The 24,639-nt window shown below is 38.9% G+C and overlaps 1 protein-coding gene across 14 annotated transcripts in view; it reads left to right on the top strand.

Moving 5' to 3' along the window:
- Window positions 1–24,639, top strand: part of BMPR1B (bone morphogenetic protein receptor type 1B) — a 261,476-nt gene that overhangs the window by 114,645 nt on the left and 122,192 nt on the right. The gene's annotated exons all lie outside the window — the stretch shown is intronic.

Here is a 24,639-nt window from a genome sequence, read left to right as displayed (position 1 = left end):
CTATGCTAATGAAAGTATGAACATTTCAGTGAAAGATGGCAATACTTGAATGCAGTATATTCTATACATAAATAATAGTAAATTGATGTTGACAGTGAGCATTGATTTTCTCGTGTACAGTACAGGTGTTTGTCAACTACCGTTGTGATAAAGTTTGTGGTAGACTATGGGAAGAGAGAAGTATGTTTTAATTAGCTGAACATGAGTTTTCAGATTCTTATTGTGTATCCTTGCTACAGTCCCTGAGCATGAAGCAGGTCAGTCAGCTCTTTCATCCCTTCAATCATAGAATCCCGTAGAATCTGATTTTATGATCCAGAAATAATCAGAGTATCAAAATATGTAAGACACAAAGACCTATCTGAGACCCACACAGTATTTGAAAGGCTTTGAATGTTCCTCGTTATAAACCCTTTAGGGTGCTGTTCACACGTTGGAGTACCGCTTGCCAGCACCAGTCCTTATGGTAAGCCTGGCAGTGTTGCCACAATGTAGGAGAAAGTTTGTGGATGTATCTTTACCTGAAAATATCGTTATCTCATTAGTCCTAGTAGAAATCTCATACTGGGATTGTTTTACTGCTCTTTTAGTAGAGACTTGGCGTTTTGTGCTCCTGATATTTTCTAATATTGTTGTATTGGTCATATTTGGAGGGTATTTTGATGGTTGGTCTTAATGGTAGTAAGGAGGCTTGGGGCTCTTTTTGTGGTTTTTATTTTATTTCTTTATCACCCTCAGCTTCAGGCTGACCTATGATGGCAATGAGTGTCATTTATAACAGTTGTTGCCTTTAAAACCAGTAGACTGTGAGACAAAATGCTACTGACCAAAATTCTATACTGCAAGCCATCAGTACAAATAAAATGTGATAGTGTTACTGTTGTAGTCCTGATGTTCAAAGACTTAAGTGGGGCAGGGTTGGTAGGGAGTGGTAATATCTTTTATTAGATGAATCAATATAGCTGAAAAAAGAAACCCAAACAAACAGGCTTTCAGACAACCAAGCCCTTCTTCAGGTCTGTGCAAGAAAGGCGTTCTGTGCCCAAAAGCTTGTCTGTTTTTTCCAAGTGTATCAGTTGGTTCTATAAAAGATATTACCTCCTCTTGACTGAAACATTAACATTCCTGTTGGCAGGGCTAGCAGAAAAATCAGCCACTACATGGGCACGGTGCTTTTGTTCTATTTTGTACGCTATAACTGTTCATGCTTTACCTGCCCTGCATGTCTCAGACATGGGGTCCTCCATTTAGACAGAAAAGGAGAAAAGTTCAAGTACAAAGATGACTCCTTAGACTGTCAACACTCATCAGAGAGTTTATGGCTTTCCTCAGCTTTAATCTTTACGCAAAGAGGAAATTTTGTCTTCTGTGGATTCTGTTTCCTCGCTGTTTGAGAGACATATGTCCCAATCTCCTGTTAATGCTAGTCTTCCTTACGTGGCCAGCCCATGACTGGAAGAGTTACAGGAGGGAAAATCATTCCCTGGGCATAGCTCTGCTTTTCTGATGAGTCTGATTTGTGATGTGCTTAGGCCTGGGGCAATGATGCTTGCCCAATAGCTGCTCATAAGTTTCTTGCCTAGTTTTAGAAAGGGCTCACCAAGCACAAAATAGAAGACAAAAATATTTACTGTCTTCATGGAAAGTGGGTCTAAAGTGGTCTGCTGTAACGTAAAAACAAAAGGAGCAATGTTTCCAGCTAAAGCGCCAAACATCTTGGAGTCAAATGCGGAAAATGTTTATAGTGTTGTATAGTTTTTATTACTACAGACTGAAGGAAAACAGCTTATTGAATGACTTTTGGGGACTAGACTTTGTACCAGTGGACTACCAAATAGTGGACAAAGGAAAACATCTTTGCTGTGGGGTGGGAGTGGGGAATGGGTAAGACTACTCAGCTTCCTTGTACAGTGTATGAAAACAAATGCTGGTTTTGAACTCATTGAGGGCCCTAAATGCACTGGGGGGGAGGGATTTGGTCATGATGCTGGGAGGCTTTGTGGGTGCCTGTGGGCACACAGCTTACCAGGCTGGAGGTCCTGCCAAGTCCTCCCACAGGGACACTGAAAACAGCATTTGTGGAGCTGTTGCCTCTCCATTCCTCCACTCCCAAGGTACTTCATATAAAATCTGCTTATTTGGGATTGTTTATCTGCCGTTCCTCTAGCTATGTTTTACCTGGTGTTTCCTTGGTGCGGTGGGCACTGCCACATGCAGAGTGATTACTTCTCTCTGGATCATGTGTGATAGCTCTAGTTCTTGTACCATTCTTGGTGGGATTTGTCTCTTCTGGAGCAATAAGTGTTATTAAAGTGAAGTTCAGTTACAAGCTCATTGGTGTGCTTTGTTTAATTGTTTTTAGTGTCTTTGCTGCTTTTACAGTGCTATACAGTCTTCAGCAACTAACAGATATTAGTAACTGCAGGGTGAATCCAGGGCTACCATGCAGTCCTGAGACAGCCTAGCTTTTCTTTCTTGTGCAACAAGGGAACAAATCGTTCTCTCAGCCTGTTGCACAATGAGGTGCAAATAAGTTGTCCTGTCATTACGAGAAGCTGGACCAGAGAGCAAGGCTGAAGCCAGGGCCTGAAAAATGTATCCTGTGCCTACGTGTCAGGGCAAAAAAATACTTGGGCTGCTGTTCTCCCTGTTGTGTTCATAGGCAGTGATTAAGGCGGACTTGGATTTGAACATGAAAAAAGGATATCTCTGTTAAGCCTGACAAGTGGACTAAAAAAAAAGTGAGGAAAGAAAGGTGTGAAGGAAGAAAAGGTTATAACTGTTTTCTCAGATGATGCTTTCATGTAGTGTGTTCTGTCCCCATTACTTCTAGGCACCTGGATGAAAAATTTATTCCTTGTTTGGTCTTAGTTGCTGTGAGCTGGTCCACTTCCTTCTGTAGATCCCTAAATATCTTTGAAGCCTGTAAGCTCAACAACTTTCACCTCTGACCGTTCAACAGACACTAATCTGCTGAGTCCTCTGTTCTAAGCTCTGTGCTCTGAATCCTGCCCTCCCCTATCACTGGGGTTTCTTTGGCTGTGCTATTGCATGTCTGAGATGAGCAGAAGAAGGGTGGGGTGCTTCTTGATATTGGCTTCCAGGTGGGAAGTGACAAATCAACTTGAAAAAAGCCTGAACCCTACTGGCCCATAGCAAAGGAGGTGGAAGGTGTCCTTTCTGTTTGAATTCTGTGGTAGTGGGAGCAGGCATGTTTTCATTGTTCTACCGCTGCTATGTTGCGCACCATCCCTACGAGCAGCCCTTCCTGGATGCTTTCATTGCGTCTGGTGTGGTTCTTATTAGCCACTGTGATCTGCTACAGTTTGGCACGCATGTCTGCAGCTGAAGAGGTATCAAAAAATTGTTTACTTGCTTATGAACATGAGAAGCCAGCTGTAATGTTTACTCCACATTCATGTTTGGAAGATCATTTTGCAGCCAAAAGAAAGCTTAACTCTGGAGACCTCTTGGCATTTGTCAAGTTGAGTGGGTGGATAAGCTTCTATTTTGCAAAGCTTGATTAAAGCACATGTGCTGAGGCACAAAGATGGGGAAGAAAAACAATGCACGTGTAGTGTGAAGTACTGTTTGGGAGCTGAAATGCAAATAGAATAGAATGGTTCAGTTGAAAGAGACCTACAAAGACCGTCCAATCCAACTTCCTGACCACTTTAAGGCTAAACCAGAAGTTAAAGCATAGTGTTAATATATTTAGTGGCATACAAAAATACAAGGTGTAAGGTGCTCTGCAATTGCCTTGCTCTACCTTTACCTTAAAGGTGGCTATAGCAAGATGGAGGTCGATCACTTCTCCCAAGCACTAGGTGATAAGATGAGGGGAAATGGCCTTAAGTTGTGCCAGGGGGCGTTTAGGTAGGATATGAAGACAAAATTCTTCACTGAATTGGAACAGTCTACCCAGTGAAGTACTGTCGAGTTACCATCCATAGAGGTCTTCAAAAAATGTGTGTATGTAGTGCTTAGTGACATGGTTTAATGGTGGACTTGGCAATGCTAGTTTAAAGGTTGAACCAAGTGATCTTGGAGGTATTCTCCAACCTAAATGATACTATGATTAAGTCTGGTAAAGCAAATAAATGACAGGTATGGCTGAGGAAAGTTGAAGAAAGACAAAAATAAATAATAAAATGGTATTGAATAGGCAGAGCACAGATTCTAACAGTTTGTTATGTGTAAGGACTGTATGTGGGACAAATCACTGCTATCCAAATCTTTAAAAAATAATGAGACACACAACTACCACCACGGAAGATTAATGAGTAAGGTCTGATGTAAATTATGCTTCAACGTAATGTGCACGGAGGCTCTGAATGTTGGAACTGGTGCCTCCCTGAATATAATTTGAGGCACATGTGGTAGTAATTCAGAGATACTCTATTGCCCTAATTTCAAATGTATGTATCTTGTTGACTTTTGCCAAATCTAGGCTTCTAATAATAAATAACGTGTAATTGTTTTTTGCTGATGAAACAAGCTTGGGAGCCAGCCTACTGAGTCTAAATAGCTTCTTGATGATATAATTTGAGCAACAAAAATTATGGAAGCAGTGAGATTGAAGTGGAAACTTTGGTGTCTTTTATATATATCCATATATACACACACATAAGTATAACTTTTTATTGCACACTAGTTTTCACTTAACTATTTTAAATGTTATGATGACAGAAATGAAGTTCACTGAATTTGTTTTCTTCAGTAAGTGAAAGGGAAATGCTTTTTTTTTTTTTTTTTAGCTTTTCAAGGAAACGTCTTGCGATATGGACTTTTTGTTCCTGTCCTTGTCCATAGCACTATCCTCTTGACAAATGCTTCTTTTTTAGGTAAATTACACCTCAAAGAATTTTTTTTTTTAATCTGGAAAACTCTTGGAATGTTTTCTCTTCTACTTCTCAAAGGATTCTTCATTAAGAATCCTTACATCTTTTTGTATCCGTGCACGCAGGAGCCCCCCTTCACATCACTTTCAAGACCTGTTTTTTCCTGCTGTTTTCTCAGGGTGTGAAAAATGTACTCTTTCCTTGAGCGTCCTTTCCTACTCTTGGTTGGGAATTAGATGCTTTTTCCTCTCTGTTCCCTCCAGGTTATTGCTGGCTAAGTAGATTAGTCTTTCTCCTTTTTCAGATGATTCTTCAGCTGCAACTGCTGCTCTATGGGGGAGGCTTTCCTTCTCTTTCTGATGATAATTCAGCAGCTTCCTTCTCTCTGTTCTTCTCCCAACTCTTTTTTTTTTTTTTTTTTAAAGAGGATATAAAAGTGTTTTTATCTAATGTCTATTCAGTGAGTCACATGTTATCTAATCAGTGAAATTTTCTGGAGGTTTGCAACCTTCTGGTTCAGATTGCGTTAAGTATCTGACGTATTTCCATTGGACTCCATATCTTTCCTTCATTGGAAGAGGACATAACCCCCAAAACCTCTCAATCACTAGGTATTATGACTAAAATTACTTTTTTGTGTGTCAGCTTCTGGTTACAGAAAAATATATATGTAAGGTTTTGTTTTGTTTCTAAAGATATCTTATTTCAAAAGGGCATGAGTCCTTATGTACTGCATTCATTCCTTAGCAAATAAAAGAAGGTATTTTTGTAGACAACATGGTTGAATTATATATAATTTCCAGGATGTTTTCATTCTGAATTTTGCTTATTCATAGCTTAAGTTTGAGCAGCTTTATTTTTAGCTTAATGAAGAATGAAGAAATACTGTTTATTGTTGGCAAATAATCTAACAGTTTATCATGAGCATCCAGAATGAAAAGGTCAGACAGAAGTTGGATTTTTCATTCTGCTGTTTTGCAGTAGATAACATACCAGCTTCCTTAACTATCTTAAATTAATATTTTTAAAACAGTTGCCATTATGCAAACCATTTTATTCATTGTTAGAATGAGGAGCACAAAGGCAAAATATTTCATACACTTCAAAAATATGTTTTAATTCTTTTATTTCCCATCTGTGAGAAAATGCTACCTCTTCCTCCCAGGTGAATGTTTTTGTGCTAAGACCTTCTTACCCACTTGGACCTCAATTGCAAATGGCACATGTGGCCAAGCATGTCCATTTGCTGCAGGACTGATGAATCACAGAATCATGGAATATCCTGAGTTGGAAGGGACCCACAAGGATCACTGAGTCCAACTCCTGGCTCCACACAGGACCACCCAGAAATCAGACCACATGTCTGAGAGTGCTGTCCAAAAGCTTCTTGAAATCCATTAGGCTCAGTGCTCTGACCACTTCCCTTGGAGCCTGTTCCAGTGCCCGACCACCCTCTGGGTGCAGAACCTTTCCCTAACCCCCAGCCTGACCCTCCCCTGTCCCAGCTCCATGCCGTTCCCTCGGGTCCTGTCGCTGTCCCCAGAGAGCAGAGCTCAGCGCCTGCCCCTCCGCTCCCCTCGTGAGGGAGCTGCAGGCCGCCATGAGGCCTCCCCTCAGCCTGTTCTGCTCTGGGCTGAACAAATCAATGGACCTCAGCTGATCTTCACACACCTTCCTCTCTAGACCCTTCACCATCTTTGTATCCCTCCTTCGGACACTCTCTTAACAGTTCCTTTTATACTGTGGCGCCCAAACTGCACACAGTACTTGAAGTGAGGTCGCACCAGGGCAGAGTGGGACAATCCCTTCCCTCGACCAGCTAGCAATGCCGTGTTTACTGCACCCCAAGAAGCACTTATTGACTTTGCTGGGCAGGAACCTATGCACCCTCATCTGCCCCTACTTCTTTGCCAAATTCAGGTCCTGCTAACTACCCCATTATCCTATCCCCCCTCCCCGATTTTGCCACCGGCCTACTCTTCCCAGCCTTTTGCTGTCTCCCAGGCCATACACAGACCAAACTGCCTACACCTGTACAAGTCCTCACAGGCCTTCACTCAGAAGGGGATCGCATCCCCAAACATGAGATATCCAGGCTTCTATCAGGGCTTCTGTGAAGTTGATAATGGCACAACAGATATTTGAGTTATTTTAAGGGTGCCTGCTTTGGAGTGCCCAGTATCTTTGGGCTCCTATTGCTCAAAAATTTCCCCAAAACTATGTATGAAATATTAATGTAAAACTCCCCTGAGACTGGTTTCCCACCAGGATTTTGTGACCACGCTATCCAGCTGTAAGAATGTATTATTAGTGTTTAACAGCCAGTAGCCAACTTTAACCTAATTCGTGTGACAGATGGGAGTGAAAAAAACCAACACTTCTGCAAGACAACTAGAAATTGGGTGCAAGAGAGAGAGTCAAAGTAATGTCATCCCTGAAAAAAAGGCTGTCCTGTCATCTCAAGTTATTCTTCGTGCTTTCCTTTCCAGCTGGACAATTGCACATGCAAGTTTGCTTGAAGCATGCAGTTTGTTGAAGCATGGTTTGAAAACAGCAAAAATGTATATTGTCATTTGACATCACTGGGGTGCAGGAAGCTGCTGAGATCCCTGTCATCTGCAGTTTCAGGGGTATTTATACAAAGGGGGAACTGTGCAAGATGGAGGAATTACAGGGGATATGAGGGCAAGTAGCAGTGAGGCATCACGGAACATAAATCCATAGTCCTCACTCCGAAGAAGCAAGCATGCGGTGCTCTGGAGGGGGATGAAAGGCTCCAGCTGAGAGCAAGAATATCTGGAGATATTCACCTTCCTGACACACAGAGCTTTTGTAGTAGTTTGGGGGTTACAGAGTCTTGAGTTTATAGCCCTTCAAAGTGCAGGACTTACTTTGGAAATTCACATACATAAACAAAACAACTCTATCAGAACTCTGAATTCCTTTTTAATTTATATTTTTTTAAAAGCCACAAGAAAGCTCTACAACCTTGCTTTCCTAGGCTGCCAGCTTCCCAGATAGCTGAACAAAATTTTCTTGTTTGTGTTAACAAGCAATACATACAGTTAATTAGTTTTTAATCAGTTATGTAATTACAGGGAGCGAGATGGTTGTTGGCTGCATTTTATAACCCCATGGGCCATAATTGGCTTTCTTGCCACATGTTGCGTACTCTTGCTGTTTAGTCATAAAAATCAGTTTGCAACTGCACGGAACAGTGTTCAGAACAGCTTTCCCCTATTTTTTCTTTTCAGCTAGTAGCTAGTGGATCATGGTTTTGGAAGAGACTGAAGAAAAGCAGTTTTTTTTTTTTTAAACACCGGATAGTTTTTTAAAGGAAATAGTCAATGGCTTCTCGAGCTTTGAGGTCTCATTTTTAATAATTTAGCACTTTGATGCATGGGCTCTTGATCATTACATGTTAGCAGTTTCCAAAAACATGTTGAGAATAGTGACTTGAAACAAGTCCAAGACTGTGAATAATTGTGGAAACATCTGTACCTGACTGAATAAATTATGATCTTTGGTCAACCAAAAAGTTGTGATATACAGTGAGATTTTTCTATTCATTTTGTAATATAGTGTTTTTTTTTTTTCTTCTCTAGTTTGCTGTTTAGATCAGAGATATTTTCAATGTCTATTTTAACTTACTTTGGTAGGTTCATTACTTACAAATCCATCTGCCTTCTTTCTGTAACTTATTTTTAAACCCAAGCTTTGGCTAGATGACTAAAAATGGATTAAACTGTTTTGGATTGCAAAATGAAATTATTATGTGAATGTTAGACTAATGAGAAGAATTTTCACTGGCATAAGATAAGTCTCAAATTCATAAAATTCATATAGTCAGAGCTGAAGACAGCAATGTTCATGTAACAGTGAATTAGGGAATAGAAAACATTAAAAAGGCAACAAGATAAACAGCAACCAGCAGTGTTGTGGCAGAATGCCACCACTCTCCTGAGCTGTATTAGGCAGTGTGCTGCCAGCAGGACGAGGGTTCCTTCTTTTCTGCTCAGCGCTGGTGAGCCATAGCTGAAGTACTGGGACCAGTTCTGGGCTCCCCAGAACAAGAAAGACATTGAGCTACTGGAGTGAGTACAGCAAAGGTTCATGAAGATCAATGAAGGGCTTTGAGCTTCTCTTCTGTGAGTAAGGCTGAGGAAGCTGGGACTCTTCAGCCTGGAGAGGAGAAGGCTCAAAGGGATCTTACTGATGAATGTTAATACCTGGAAGGGGGAAGGAAAGAAGATGGACACAGGCTCTGCTCAGTGGTACCTAGAGATAGGACAAGAAGCAATGGGCCCAATGAGAAATACAAGAAAATCTGTTCAAACAAAAAGGGGGGGAAAATTACTGGGTGGGTGACTGAGCAGTGGCACAGGTTTCCTGGAGAGATGGTGGAGTCTGCATGCTTGGAAGCATCCAAAACCAAGGTGGAACAGCCCTGGGGAACCTGCTCCAGGTGACTCACCTCCGAGCAGGGCGGTTGGATGTAACTTTCCAAGATGCTTTCTAACCTCAACTATACAGTGGATTATATGAAAAAATAAATTCATTGTGGAGTCGTGTTTTATCTAAAAGATACCATGTTTTTCACTAGACCATAACCAATAAATAGATATTGGACTACTCTGAAGGTATATGTAGTTCTCCTTTTCCATAACAAGAAAATATACGACCATTTTCAGACTTGATCCTCAGTGATGAAAAGCATGGAAATGTTCTGTGAAAAAGTAAGAGCAGTCTTTCATTAGTTAGTGTGCTGTTTATGCACTCATAGTTAAAGATAAAGAGATTAGTTAAGAGAGTAGTTGAGATGGTACTAAAATTATTTTCATTGCTTCCAATGCCACTTTTGAAATGTGTTTGTGTTACTTATATCATGTAATTTTTTGAGTCACTTTTGGGTTCATATAAATGGTAACAATCTTTTAGTTAGAAGTCATGCTTCTGGGCGGGAGGGTCTGAGAACATGAAGCAGCGAGCATTTTTGTAACAAAAAGCAGAACTGAGGCCTGTTTCAAAATGGTGGTGATAATTCTTCATCTCCAACTTCCCCATGCTCTCTGGAAGTGGATCGACGGCTACCAGTAAGCTGCATCAAGGAGTCCCAGGCATGAGTGCACATTTCAGACCCCAGTCAGATTTTTCAGGTTAGACCCAGCATACTCATGTTTCTTCTGCCTTTCCTGTTTTGGCTTGTCACAGAAAGTGAGCTTGAGAGCATGGAAGTATGAAAACTTGTCGTGAAGTTCTGGTGCTGCTGGTGTGTTTCACCACTAGGTAATAGAAAGAGTTGCTGTTAAAGACTAGTGCAAACTGTGTGTGGTTCTGTAGCTGTCGTTGGCAGTGGAGTCAGTATGGGATTTCTGCTGGTATAACCAAAGACAACATCTGACCCAGTAGCAATGAATCTTAAATCGTCAGACTTTTGCATTAGAGAATATACTGTGATGATGGTTAGATTTAGTTAATTTTGTGAAGAAAATGAAGATGTATGAGGAGTATAGCTGAGGAACTGAAAACATCAAATCTTCCTGCCCATGCATACTTGAGTGATACCAGTTATAATAACTCTTAAAAAAGTAATTTATATAGGATTGCAAGAAATAAATCAATTCCATTTTTTCTGAGAAACACTTAAGGAGTTAGTTTGCCTTTCCCATGCTTTGGAGCCTTATTTTATATTTCTCCTCCAGTGAACTCATCTTGTGTCATACATATGCTGGCAACATATGTTTTAGAAGGAATTTGACTGTAACCCAAATATTTAGTCTGATTCAAGCAAGCCCAGTTCACTGCATATCATTACTTCTGTTTTTCCTCCTGCCATGAGTACTGTAGCTGTCCAGCAGCAGGTATCTAGCTGTGAGTGCGGGCATCCTGCTGTTTGGTGAAGTCCAACATCAGAAAAGAAGTGAGAAACTTATGAGAAATGTGTTTGCAGATAAGTAGCATTATTTACTCTCCCAGACTGCACTGAGAACATTTCCATTGAAAACAAAACATCGGTATACTTGAGTAAGCAAGCTTGTGAAGTTAATATTATAAATAAATAAAAATTACATGTATAAATATAACTGAAATCTACACTGCTTTTTGACCTTGCTGTTCATATTAAAATACATATATGTTCATAAATATATAATACAGTTGGGGGGAAAAAGGCATATTGGACTGCAGAACTCAGACATTATTTGCAAAGTTCAATCACTTTGTGATTCTTTGTGCTGTAATGGCACTATCATGCAATGCCATGAAGAGATGGATGTTCTTCAATGTGTGTTATATTACTTGTTTGGCCATCATTAGTTCTTACAAGTATTCTTTTGCTGTTCTTCAGTAGAAGCCCTCTTGTAAGATTTCTTCAGAAGCATTTTAGAAACACAAATGTACCACATAGGAATTTTTCAGTATCTGTATAACTATATCAGGTTATTTTTATATCTTAATAGGAGATTACTGACAGGATAAAGTGGCTTTTATCATGGGAATGGATGACTTAAGTATTAGCTCTTACATAATGCTTTTTCTCAGTAAAAATCTCGCAGATTAACTACAGTAATTGCTGTCCATGGTTGGTGCTCTTTTCTTTTCTTTTTTCTTCTTTCACCTTTTTTCAAGTAATTGTTTAGAATAATGTATTTTGATTTTTTTCCTTCTTCCTTCCCAATTATTCTCTTCCTCCTGTACAATATGCTTACAGCATGCTTCTATTCTGTTTCTTAATTGTGCAGGCTTCTTTTAAGCAATTTAATTTTTTTCCTTCTTGCCGACATAAAGCGACAGTTATTTTGCACATAGTTTATTAAGTGCTGTCTTAAAAGCAGTGCTTTGAGTACAAAAGATTTAGTGAGTATCAGATAATATTTAAATAGACTGAATTACAACATAAATGGGAATATTTTCTTCTGCTTCTAAGTGAAATGAAGTTCCTTTTAAAAATAAAGGAGGAAGAAACAGTCTTATGGCTTCCACTCTGACAACTTGCTGGTGGTTTGCAGCAAAGTTTGCTCCTCACTGGGTTCATTGGCTTGTGGCTTGGGGCAGTATTTACTCCCTGGTAGAGCCAAGGCTTCTGTTTTTGTCCAGAGAAGAGCCAAACGATTACTCTATGTTGTTATAAAACCATGCTAACATGGTTATAATTTACATTAATGCCTTATTTCTGGGAAACATCAAGATTGCTCTTATAGTGTATGAGGCCTGCAGTTGATTTTTATTCAAGCAGAAGCAATTTTAATTGATGCAGCATTTGTTGATTGTGCTGGGATGAACAGAAAACTGAAACCACATTCCCCAAATTACTTGCTGTGTGATGTCTTTATATTTTTAATGGTCTTCTCTTCAGAAGTCCTGTTACAGTATTGCTTCAGTTGAAAAGAACAAATAGCCTATTTATTAAGTGTGCAGTTAATACCATTTCAGCTAATAGTGAATAGGCACTTACAATAATCTATCAACAGTAAAGTTTTTTAGAGTCATGTATGATCTTCCTGTCTGCTCCCTGGAGCCCAAAGTATTTATTACTTGGAAACAAAGAACCTTAGAGTCACAGGTAAGCAACGGTGTGCTGAAAGAGTGGGAGCATGCCCGTAAACGGCAATATGGCAGAGAACAGTTAATAACAGACCTCTGGCAGGGCCCTCTGTATGTTCAGTGTTCCCTTCCTACCCGGTGCCCTACCAGCTGCTTCAGCTAAGAGGCATAGTTCCCTGTGGCTGTGCTTGTAAAAGGTGAGTTCATGCATCACCATATAGTTTACGTGTGTTCATTAGCCTACAAGGGAATGCAATGCTCTCACATTTGTATCAGCCAAGCACATAGCATTAGGTTCTGCAAACCCCTGTTTTGAGTGTATTGTTGATCGAGTAGACCCAGCATTTTGTGGGCTTAGACCCTTAGATGGTGCTTGGGGGAAAGCTGTTCTTAAATCTCTAAAGCCCTTGTGACAGTGTAGCCCACCCATGTCGCCCATAGATCGAGCGTCCTTTTGCACCTTGTAACTCTTCAGATGTGACAAATCTGTATTGTGGATGGACATATTTAAGAAAATAACATAAATGAGAATGCAATTGCTCTTTTTTTTTTCTTTCCATTAACCTCATAAGCAAAAGGTAGCAACTATAACAGTGCAGGATTTACAGTCTAGAGAGTACTTGAAAAATCCGATTTTTGTTTTACTTTGAGCTGTCTACGAATAAATCCTTTAGAGCTAAATAGAATTCACTCTGCTGAGTGAAGGTTATTAGAATGGTTCATAATGCAGGGATGAATGAAATATGATAAAATCTCATGGCAGTATTTGGCACTTCTTCAGAGTTTCAAATAGGCATACTCAAGCAGGAAAAAGGGAAATTTATATATTTATTTTTAACATCTTTCTTCTGGCATTTTAAACACTGTGAGGCATGTTTGATCAAAACAAATTCACAGACAACACTGAGATTATCTTCCTTTTAGAATTCCCTTTTTGTGGTTCAGTTGTATGCACATTGGAAACATCACACCTAAGTAAAACTCCATAATCGGTGCCGATGTTAAAAATCTACATCATTTCTGTCAGACCTGAGGCAAAGGAGATGGATGGATGGCTTAGGAGGACAAAGTGTATTAACAAAAAACAGGGTAACTATTAAGGCTGCGAGGGAGAAAAGACTAGATAACCAGTCATAGAAACCTGAAATTCAGATTTCACCAAAACTGACTTAGCTTTTCATGTTTGAGAAACAGAACAGTGTGTGCAACTGTGTGCAATTTACTCTCCATGGATTTTTCCTAATTATTTTGTTAGAAATCTAAAATTACAGGATCTTTTGTAGTTTTTATTTCCTCTCCGTTTTGTAAGCTCTTTTCTTTAGAGGTTGATGCTGTATTTAACAAACATCTGAGGTGCTTGTTGAAAACGGCAGGTAATATTTTAGTTATGACTAAACTCAGAATTTCGAGTATGGGAGGAAAAAATGGAAGGAAATCTTTAAGGAAGATTGTCCTTTCATTAGAATTTGTATGCAGGTAGAATTCAAACCGTGTCACGTACGCTATGCTGAATTGCTAGAAATGAGCTTGCCTATGTTGGCTATAGAGATGATTCTACAGCTGTGTGTGTATATATTTGTATTTAAGCAATTAGGATTTTTTTTTTTATAGTGCCTGAAAGAGGAGCAACCATCTGGTTTCTATTGCTGGGTTAGGGGAGGATGTGCAAAAATAAGGACCTGCTTCAGAGTGCCCTTTCATGGCAGCATCTTCTACTGACATTATCTTCTGTCAGTATATATTCTTGAAGGAAAGCATATGTAGAGGAATATGTATTGTAAATTTAATGTGTTGAAAAAGATCTCTGCTAATTACATTATTTTGCATATTTGCTTTTCCACCGGAGGTCTGTGACAACTCACCCTACCCTTCTGCCTTTCCTCCCCCATCTTTCATCATTTTCCCAGGTATTGTTTCATGCAGACGGGCTTTTAAACTTGCTGGAGAATGATAGGAAACAGTGATGTGTCTGATAAATGCAACCAAAATCATTTGCAGAATCAGTTAGCTTTTACTTCATTGCTCAGTGGCATCCAAAACACATTTAATTGGAGGAACTCATAGCCTATGACTATGCAGTGGTAGGACAGATGTTGCGTGATTGAATTCAGGCAAATGACAGAATTTTCTCAAATGGAGGTGATTTGGTTCGAAGCTGCTGGGTTGCATGTGCTTTTAAAAGTGGTTGAAATTGTGTTGAATTACATGTGTAGCCTTTGGGAGCTGGTGTCTGAAGTCAGTTTTTAAGCATTCAATTTATTAATTTCCTATAAGCTGCTCTTCTTGCAATCTTCATTGCATGTGCCCAGAGACAGACTGTATGGGGGTGCTGCAGGAGTACAGCTTCATGGCCTTTGCTATGGCGTGCAAGTGTCATGTGCAGGTCTGAAGTGTTGCGTTGTAATCCAAATTTGACCATAGCAGTTGGCAAATCTAGGGTTTCCAGTTTCTGTTTTGGGAGGTGGTTTTACTTTTTTTTTTTTTTTTTTTTAATTGCAACGTTGTTAAAGTTTTGACTGAAATGTTAGATTTATTATAACTTAGCATAAGGTACGTTGTTTGCAATCTGTAGGAGAATAAAAATCTTTAATTTAAATCAAGAAAAATATTTGGGGTCAGTTTTTTCTCTTCTCCAAGTCAGTGATAGTCCCCATAAACTTTCAGTGAAGATTATAGAAGCAGCTGGTAATTCACTACTTTGGAAAAAAAAAAAATCTTTTCAGTACTACCTCAATATGTATATGATAGAGTAAATTTGTTTCTTTTTTGAAATGATCTCTTTGGATGCAAGGAGCTTAGCTCTTGTGATGTATCCTCTGCTAATCATCTTTTTATAATGAACATAACATGAAGTGGATGATTGAATTTGTTCTTTACAGCTTCTCTTCCAATGCTGTTTAATGGTGTCTTCCCAAGGTATGCTTCACTGCCCAGTTGGTTCATTACAGTCATGTCCATTTCTGCTTTGATTAAACAGATGTGAATTCTCAAGTTGTCTGGACATTAAAGAAAGGAGGCAGGGGGTGAACAGATATCATTTCAGTATGAGATCATCAAGTTCAAATTGATTGTGATTTTCCTAACGATGGAATACATGCGTGAAGCAGAAATGAATTTCCACAATTTCTGGGCAGTTCTGTTACTGCAGGACAAAATCCCTGCTGCAACTCCCACAAATTTTAGTGGTCTTTGAAGTGAAGAACTGACATCAGAGGCTAACTGGTTCCTTCTAGTTTACTGAGAGTAAGACCTTGCCCTTTAAAATTTGTAACATAATTCACTTTTATTATTTGTATGCCATGTATTATTTATATTCTTGCTAAAATTTCTGTGCTGGATTCTTGAAGTTCATCTGCATGAGAATGCATCATATGAAAGAGAAGTGGCAATGGTATATGCGTGAACATGCATTGCGTTATATATTTTCTTGGTATTGGTAACAACATGTTACATGTATTGTTGAGTCAGTATATCAGTTTGTATAAATGGCATTTCTTTGGCCTTAAATGCCTATAAATCGTCCCTTTCTAACAAGTGGGGAGGAACACTTTGTTACCAGCCATAATGGGTGTCACATGCCGTATTGCTTGAAACATGATTTAAAGGAAAACTTTCTGGGAAGGGATACTGACAGGGCAGACAACAGTAAGTAAGAATAGCTTGGAGTTAGTGCTTGCTTAATTTTCTTTCTGAAATTCTGTTCCTTCAGTATGTTTTTGGTTACAAGTGCTGATGATATACTGTCATAGGGGAAGGTAGAGAAGGCAATTGTTGAAAGCATTTGGGGGAATCTTGACTTCTCAGGGAACCCAAAGGCAATTGGAGTTAGCTTCAAGTCAAGGTGGAACCAGTTTGGAGTCAGAAAACATGGTCAGGATAAGCTGAACCTGAGCTGAACTCAGTAAGTTGTTAAATCGGGGATAAAAGTATATGAAAGAACACAAGGCAAGGAGGAGAAGAGATCCAAAGACCATCAGAACCTTCCCTAGAAAATAGATTGAGGATTGGGTAGGCTTTGAAGAATTCAAGACTGGCTATTCTGGGCTAGGCTCTTAGTCACGGAAGAGACAAGACAGCAGGTCTCTTCAGAGTGGGTTGCCTCTGCAGATATTAAGTGGACCTACAGTCATAGGTTGGGTCTTTTATTTGGTGGATCTTGCATAAAGTGCAACAGCACAGAAACAAATTGTGTGCTCATTGAGGAAGCGCTACAGAATTAGGTCCCTAGTTGTCAAGCACCCCCCCAGTGGCTTTCTTGAGATACCTTATTTTCTGTAAATGTATAAGTGGCTAGAAACCTCCTGATGGAAGAAACATTATTTAAATTTAACTTTTAGAGCCAAACTTACAGTGACAGACTTGTGAATAATTAACGTAATTCTGTAGATGGTATGCCATGAATAGCATTGAATGACTCCTTGCACCGAGTCACAAAACATGTGGAAGAACAGATTGCTTCCAGCAATGTCTTTAAATTCTCCAGATTTTATAAAAGCAAACTGAAGCCATGCTCAGTAGTGTCTGCACAGCTGATAGGCTTTCCTACTGTGTAGTATGCACATGAGTGGGCTATGATGAAGACTGAGAACCCAAACTTGGAATGACCACAATTTTGAACATTGCATTTGAAAATGCACTAGTCTAGATGACAGATGTTACTATCCTTGCATGGTTAGTATAGGTTTGTCTTAGTTTTTGCTACATTATGAAAACCCTCAGGGTTGCTGATTTTCTTATTTTTCTTGGCGGGTTGAAAGGTAACAGTACAGAATGCCGTAGTATTTGGTCTTACTGATTCAGTCATCTGCTCAGAGATCTAATTCAGTGTTTCTAAATCATTTATTAATCAGGGAAAATAGCAGAAAGAATTATTGAGGATTTATTATGGATTTGTGTTCTGCCTTTCTAATTAAAAGGGGACATAAGGCATCTTTTACAGTGCAAGACACAATAGCTAATTCCAATTAATACATCTTCAGTTAACTTCACTTCCTTTTTTTTTTTTTTTAAAAAAAAAAAAACTGAAACTCAGCTGCTGCCTATAAAGATAAAGTAGTTCTGTGATGGTTGTATAGGATATCTGAAATTTCTAATTTGGGGAGAAATTCAAAGTTTTGGAGGAAAAGAAGTATTTTTAAAGTTTTAGAATCAGGGAATAGAAATATACTGAAAATAATTCAAATGTCTAATTTTTTACTGACTAATTTGCCTACAGTACTGAGGAATTATAATGTGGCAGAAGCCTTCAGATAAGTATTAATCCCTGAAAAAATGTAAGGAGAGTGATACTGTACAACATTTGTAGATTACACTTTCTTCCTGGAGAGACTGAATTCTGAAAATGCCTAAAACTTTCTAAATGTATGCTATAAAGTCAAACGAAGTAATGCCTCCTTTTAGTTCTGCTATATTTGATGACTATAGGAGACAGCTTTGTTTTCTTTCATATAGTCAATTCTGTCTTTAAGAACGTTGACATTAGTTTTGATTCTTTTCTGTGACTTCCCTGAAATAGAGACACAGGGCAGTGTGAAATTAAATACTTTTATTTATTTTAGCCCCTTCAACCAATGTTTCCACTTAATTTAAAACTGTAGATTTAAGGAAAAACAGATGGGCCATGCAATCGTGCTTTTGAGATAATTAAGAATTATTGTGAATTTACTAAGTTTCACATCTGATATCTGTAATCAAAGTAAAGTTATCTAAAGCTGCTAAAGTTCAGGATCTCTAAGTATGGAATAAAATATCAGAATTGCTTATTATACATTTCTCATTGTAGTGACCACCTTCATACAATGACCATAACTGTGCCAAAGCAACCAGAGTTTCCCAAAGTAGGAAGAGAAGCACCAGATGACAATACGAGTCTTTCTTAGCACAAAACCCATGACTGTTATGCAAGCATAAAACCATAAACATGCAATTCATTTTGTATAATGTCTGAAAAGTCATTTTTTAGCTGTTTGTGACTGATGGAGGAGGTTTATGATTCCGTGTGATAGTTGTGGGTAGAGACGTTCTAACTGGAGACGGGAACAAGTTTGTCTGTAATGCATGCTCTTGGTAGAACTTAGACTTCCAGATTAAAACTGTCCTCAGAGGAGCAGAGCTTTCTGAATGTACAAGATCAAGACATTATCTATGCTTTTAGTGTTAGACTTTTTCCCTGTTTGACAGAAACAGCCAAAGAAGAACTCCTCATTTAAGCAAGAATAAAATTCATTCATTACAGGGAATAAAAACACAATGTACTGTGAAGACACAGATGGAGATTTTCACATGGTAATAAAATATTTTATAAGGATGTTTGAATGCTTGTAGAAGCAGGATATGCTAAGGTAGTTTTCAGTAGTTTAGAGAAGAAAAAAGAAAAAAAAAAACACCTTGCAAAACTTTAAAGCTATTTTGTGGTTTTAAAAACTTTTGGCATGATTTCCTGAATCGTAACTGTTGTAATAAAAAACAGAATAAGATGCTTTTAAAAATACACCAAATACTTGGGATATTTTTCGTTATTTAAACTGGTTTATAGTTGCAAAAATCCATGCTTCTGGGTACAATTTGGGTCTCAGTGTCTTCTACGATCTTCTGGCTTTATAGCATTACTGGAAATAATTTTTTCCTTATAATACTTTTCTTGCTGATGGATGCATTCCTTCTTTTCTTTCCAAATAACTTGAATCTTTCACATTACTGGTTTTCTTTTTTTCAAGATACTTCACTCAACAGGTTTTTTATTTTTTTACTCAGAATACGTGATTATGAAACTTTGGTATTTCTCTTGCTAGAAGGTGATTTGGGAACTGTACTCATCCGTACTGTTCAGATACTGTTCTGAGTGTCCTCTGCGGATTATGGTATATAACTATGACATTCCAACAGTATCATCAATTTTAAAATGATATTTTAAGTAAACCTGTTATCTTTAATTGATATTTGTAGTATAATCTAGATCTAGGGCTAACCAGCTTGCATTTTAAGACTTTGAGCTTAAGTAATGTAGTAACAACTATCTTATTAAGTTGCTGACTTGCTGGGTCACCATTTTTTCTCGCATGCCAAATGCAAGCAAAAAAGTAGTAACACATTGACAATTTTCCTGAGCTATCATTCCTTTTTTACAAACTTCATGTTAAATCTTGCACGTGTTGAACTTTGCAGATGGTTATTTGTCCCACTTATTCTATTGGTTGGAGTAGGAAAGGACCTAGAAATGTGTAGTTGGCATTTCCTCCAAAACTCTTCTGTTACTGAAGATTTCGTTGGAGGCTTCCAGAAACTGTAGGCAACATTAGGATGACCCGAATCAGTGTCCAAGTCTTCTACTTTATACACACAGTAGCTGTGAGATTTACGTAAATCATCATTTCTAGCACTGGGACAGTGAACTTTTTTTTTTTCCTTGAATAATGAAGTGAATGTGGATAGTTGTGACATTCTCCAAGTGATGAATGACAATAATTTGGTGTTAATCCTTGTGGGTTATAGGGCTAACCTTTCTGTTGAAAGAACTGGGATAATAAGCAATCTTAATGCAAAAGAAGAGTGAGATTGGATGAACATGGTTCTCAAACTCAAGATAAACTTGGTAGTTCTAATAATGGTGGAGAATGGACCTTGTATTTGGGAAAATCTCTTGCCGCGGTGAGTTGAATGAATGTTGCTTGGAGTCAAAAACCAACTCCTTACCTTGTCCAACAGACAAGATCTCAAAAGGAATTTTATGTTGTCTATGGATTTTAAGAGGTTCTATAGCCATTTTATTAAAAAAAAAAAAAAGAGGATTTTTATTTTGGAATGTTTGGCTAACAGTGCTGTTCCTGTCTTGCTCCCTTCCAACACTCATCCTCTTGATTGATGTCAGATTTTTTCAGTATGTTATGCTCTCATTTTTTTGCCATCTCACTGCCCTCACATTGTTTGATATCAGTGGGGCTATTTTGGTATGCTTCACCAACTGTATTGAAACTGTGACGGATACACAATGCAAATTAAATGTATTGTTAAAAAAAAAAAAAAACAAAGGAAGCAATCACTAACCTAAGTAACTGTGTTATTCCCCTCTTGCTGTTGTTTACGTGTCCTTTTGTTTTTCTGTGGAATGGTAGTGCCTAGTGATGCTTCATTTTTTTTCAGAAATAGAGGTATGTGCATGCTTGGTTAAAACCATAAGCTTCTCTAGCATCATTCCCCAGAATTTAATATAATTATCTATTTTACTGATGTAGATGTCCAAGAAAATGTTTTGACCTTGTATTATGCATAAATGTTAAATACCTAATTACCTGTTCAGTTTTATTAAACCATCCTGGGTTCTGGTTGTTCAGAGAGTCATTAGCGTCAGCTTAAAAGTTTGCTGGAACGGTATTACAGCACTGTCATGTACTGTTATATGCATTGAGTATGAGAACTCTGCACAGAAACTGTATCACTGAAAAACTCGTGACGAGCAAATTAGTTTGAAGATTTTGCATTTGTTCACCTAGCAATTACCTATGTCAGTGAAATGCATTTTCATTTAAAGATAAAAGTCTTCTGTGGCATCAATAAAGAGCTTCTAAACCAACCTTTTATAAACAACACACATTAAACAAAGTCTATTTTGGTATTGGTGTATTACTCATGATAAACATAGTTTTTGAAGCTGCACCATTAAAAAAAAAAAAGAAAGAAGAACACTAACTCTGTGAACAAGGTACTAGGGGCACTTCTAAATGCTGTTGTTGCTCTAAGGAGTTAGGCAATAAAACAGTTAACATATGTTTCAATAGATGCAGGAGATCAAATTCTAGTTTTGTTCCAAAACTCCTGTAAAAGCTTCCCCATGTGACTGAGCTGCAAATGGGCAGGTGAGCACTGGACATGATACTGATGGTAACGTCAGAGGATGCTGGCCACTGGATTAGGCCAGGCTGTACCAGTGGCTGGTCAGTTGTTTTATTCATGCAAGCTTGATGGTCCCGTGTAAGCCTTGGAACAGTCTTGAGTTTACATATACGTAATGTCATGGGAAAGTGCAGAGGGTAAGGAAAATTTTGTGGTGATAAGCCACCTTAAAAAGATGCTGATTTTAAGATAAACCAAACTCCAGCAGCTCTCAGTGACTGAAGCAATTATGCTCAGTTTTGTGTTTTAGTTGGGAAACAAACAAACAAAAACACCTTGTCATTATGCCATCTGAGATTTTGATTAAAGGTAAGACACTTCTCTGCATTTGCAATACCTGTCCCATAGTGTTCAACTGAGTGCAGGTGACAAATATAACTCTGTTGGTGCTGGTCACCAACTGCTTTTCAGTGGGTCTGCTCTCAACTGCCAGGCACCCATCTCTTAACAGCGCAGTATCTCAGGGGGTAATTGGAGATGGGCAGGAGGTGGTGATTCTGTTTGTTGAAAGGACTTTTAATTTCGAAGTTCAAATTTGTTGTGGGTAAGGGTTGTGGATTCCTACCCTCGGTGATGTCTCATCCTAATTATAATGCTGTGCATAATTATGAAATATGAATTTGAACACCAAATACTAACAAATACTAACAAATTTTTCATCACACTGCAAGTACGTATGTAATCTTATTGCTTGTGTTTTGAGTTCGATGACAAAAATGCACCTTTTCCATTTTGGAGAGCTTTTTTGACATGCACTTTATCTGGGATTTAAAGTCTATAATCCACAGAGAAATGATATGTAGGTATGCAGTGTGGTGGGAGAAAGACTAGGCTGTTCAGCTGAAACAGAAATGCTTCCTCCCTCTTCTCCCTCCCCCTTTTTTCCACCTGCTTGCGAAAAGCTGTATTTTTTTTTTTCTCTTCGGACGAGCCTCATAATTACCCTTCTGTGCCTGAGCTGGGCCTCCAGGAAAGGCCCGCAGCATCTGTAAAGCTGGCAGCAGAATGGTATTTCCAGGCAGGCAGTGTTGCAGGCTCGGGAGCCAATCCATGGCTTTGTCTGAGCAGCTGAGAACTTCATCCCAGCCATGCCGTGGTGTACAGTAACACAGACCTGTGCCACGGGCAGGGAGAGCACTGAGCAAGTGTTGGGGCCAATATTTATAGACCACTACGTAGCAGTCCTGGAAAGAGAGAGGCGGAGAGGGAGTGAGGGAGAAATCTTGGCTGAACCGAAGGCAATTTTATTTCAGGTTTTTGTGAGTTAAGCAACATTAAATAAATCCCCCTTGTCAAGTTTAATCTTCTCTTGGCGAATCATAGCAGTCCCGCTTCACGCTATGACCAGGTGGAAGCAACAGATTTAAAACAAGACGTTTGAGGGTAAGTAATTGATTTAGTGTCATTTTTACCTCCAGCGTCCTAGCCAGCTTGCTGCTCTTTGAGGGCACACATCAGTAAGCGAGAGCTCAGTTCATGTTCTGCGTACAGCATAGCGCTGCCTGCTGTGGAAGGATGTCTGGTCGGCGTGCGGTGATTTTGTCTGTGGTTGCAGAGGAATATCAGGTTGATTCTTCATTTAGCAATGTGCTTGAAAAGGTCAGCTAGCATCAGAGAAGAAAAACACGCAGTCTGCTTTCCCTGCACAGTTGAACGTAATGCGGGTCATTTAAAACACTAGTGCTCAGCAGTGCCTAGATTAAGCTTTAGACCATCCACTTCTTGATGTAGATAGAGGGTTGTACTTGCACGGCAATCCTGCTGTCCTATGTGTACAGTTTTTAGCAGCGGAAAACAAGAAAAAAAAATCAGGTCAAACTTCTGTCTGCTGCTGTGTTAGGTAATCAGGGTCAATATTGCAACAACTGTTTTTCTAAGGGGAGCAGGACAGCAGTTAATAGATGTTCTTACATACCTCAGTTCTTTTATTAAAAACAAAACCACAGACAACAGGCTGGGGAGGTGAGTGGGTTGTTAGGAGAGGAAAATTCCTCCCCCCTCTTTCCTGCATTGTTAAAGGTGACATAGAACACACACCCCTGCATATTCCCTGATAACAGGAGGGAAATTGAGTGTTTACAGCAAACTGCTATAACCAAGGTGCAAGAAAGATTCTCCCTCACTTGCTTTCACCCAGGCAGCTCCATACAGCTTTTGAAAAATGAACCTCTTTCCATTACTCACAGTATCTTTTTCAACAGCCTCCTGAACGCACGCAGGCTGCTGAGTTCATTAGTCTTCTTTGTTTGCATATTCTAGGGTGTAATTTTAAAAGCCAGGTTACCTAAAAAGGGGATAATTCTTCTAAAACTCTCTCCTGGCAGCAACACATGAAATCTGTACAATTCAACATTTATGTTTACTATGGTTAGCTCAGAGAAGATTAATGTGTTGCTTAAAGAACACGGCATTTCCCTGAATGAAATTTATCAGTTGACAGTCCTGGAATTACTTCTTTAAGTTAAGAAAATATAGACTTTGGCACTAGTTGAAGTTTTTTGGGGGTGAGTGGGAGGGTGGCTTGCAACTCCAGAGGGTGTTAGACACATACTGGATATGTGTTGAAAACAAAAGTGTGTTAGAATAACTTCAAGCTTGAGGTTCAGACTAACAAATATGAGGAAGTGCAAGATAGGGCTCACGTTAGATCCTTAACTTCACTTGTTAACACCAACATTTTGCATGCACAGGGCACGTAATGTAAGCTGCTGTCTGCTGCTTTAAGACTTACCAAGCAAAGTGTAAGAACAGCGGTGGTTTACAGAGAAGAAAAGCAGTTTATATGAGAACCTGTAGAAAAGCGTGTATGAGTTTAATGATCATTATTTCCTATGTGTATCATATAGTCTGTGTTTTGATTAGAGCACTTGTTATCACAGACGCTAGAAAATGTTAAGAAGCTGCTCTGGGAAATGCAACAGGCAAGACAGAAATGTGTGTTATATGGACAATTAACACTAATAAAACTAATCTGCTGGGAAATTCTCTCATTACGGAATTATGGAGCTATTCCAGTATGTGAGTGTTGCTTAAAAATATATATATGTATATATCAGCTGCCCCTTAAGCAGTGGATTTTACAGAGGTATAGAGGACATGACTGTTGCATTTCTTTGAGGTTTATAAATAAATGATAAATGCAAACTGAAACTTCCTGTTTTTTCCATCTTCCTTACCCAATTTATCTATGCTGGAAGGTGATACGGGTGTGGGTTTTTTTTTTTTTTTTGTGTGTGTGTGTTTAGTATCTTGACAAAGGCAACTGCTAAGAAGTGAGAGAAAGCATAGTTGTTGAAAAGGATCTTAGCATGGTGTTTTGGGACACAGTGGAATAATACACACTAGTCCACATTTCAGAGCTTCATTG

The sequence above is a fragment of the Anser brachyrhynchus genome (assembly GCF_964034855.1).
Source record: "Anser brachyrhynchus genome assembly, chromosome: 4".
In the NCBI taxonomy this organism is placed as follows: domain Eukaryota; kingdom Metazoa; phylum Chordata; class Aves; order Anseriformes; family Anatidae; genus Anser; species Anser brachyrhynchus.
This window is presented reverse-complemented; position numbering and strand designations above follow the sequence as displayed.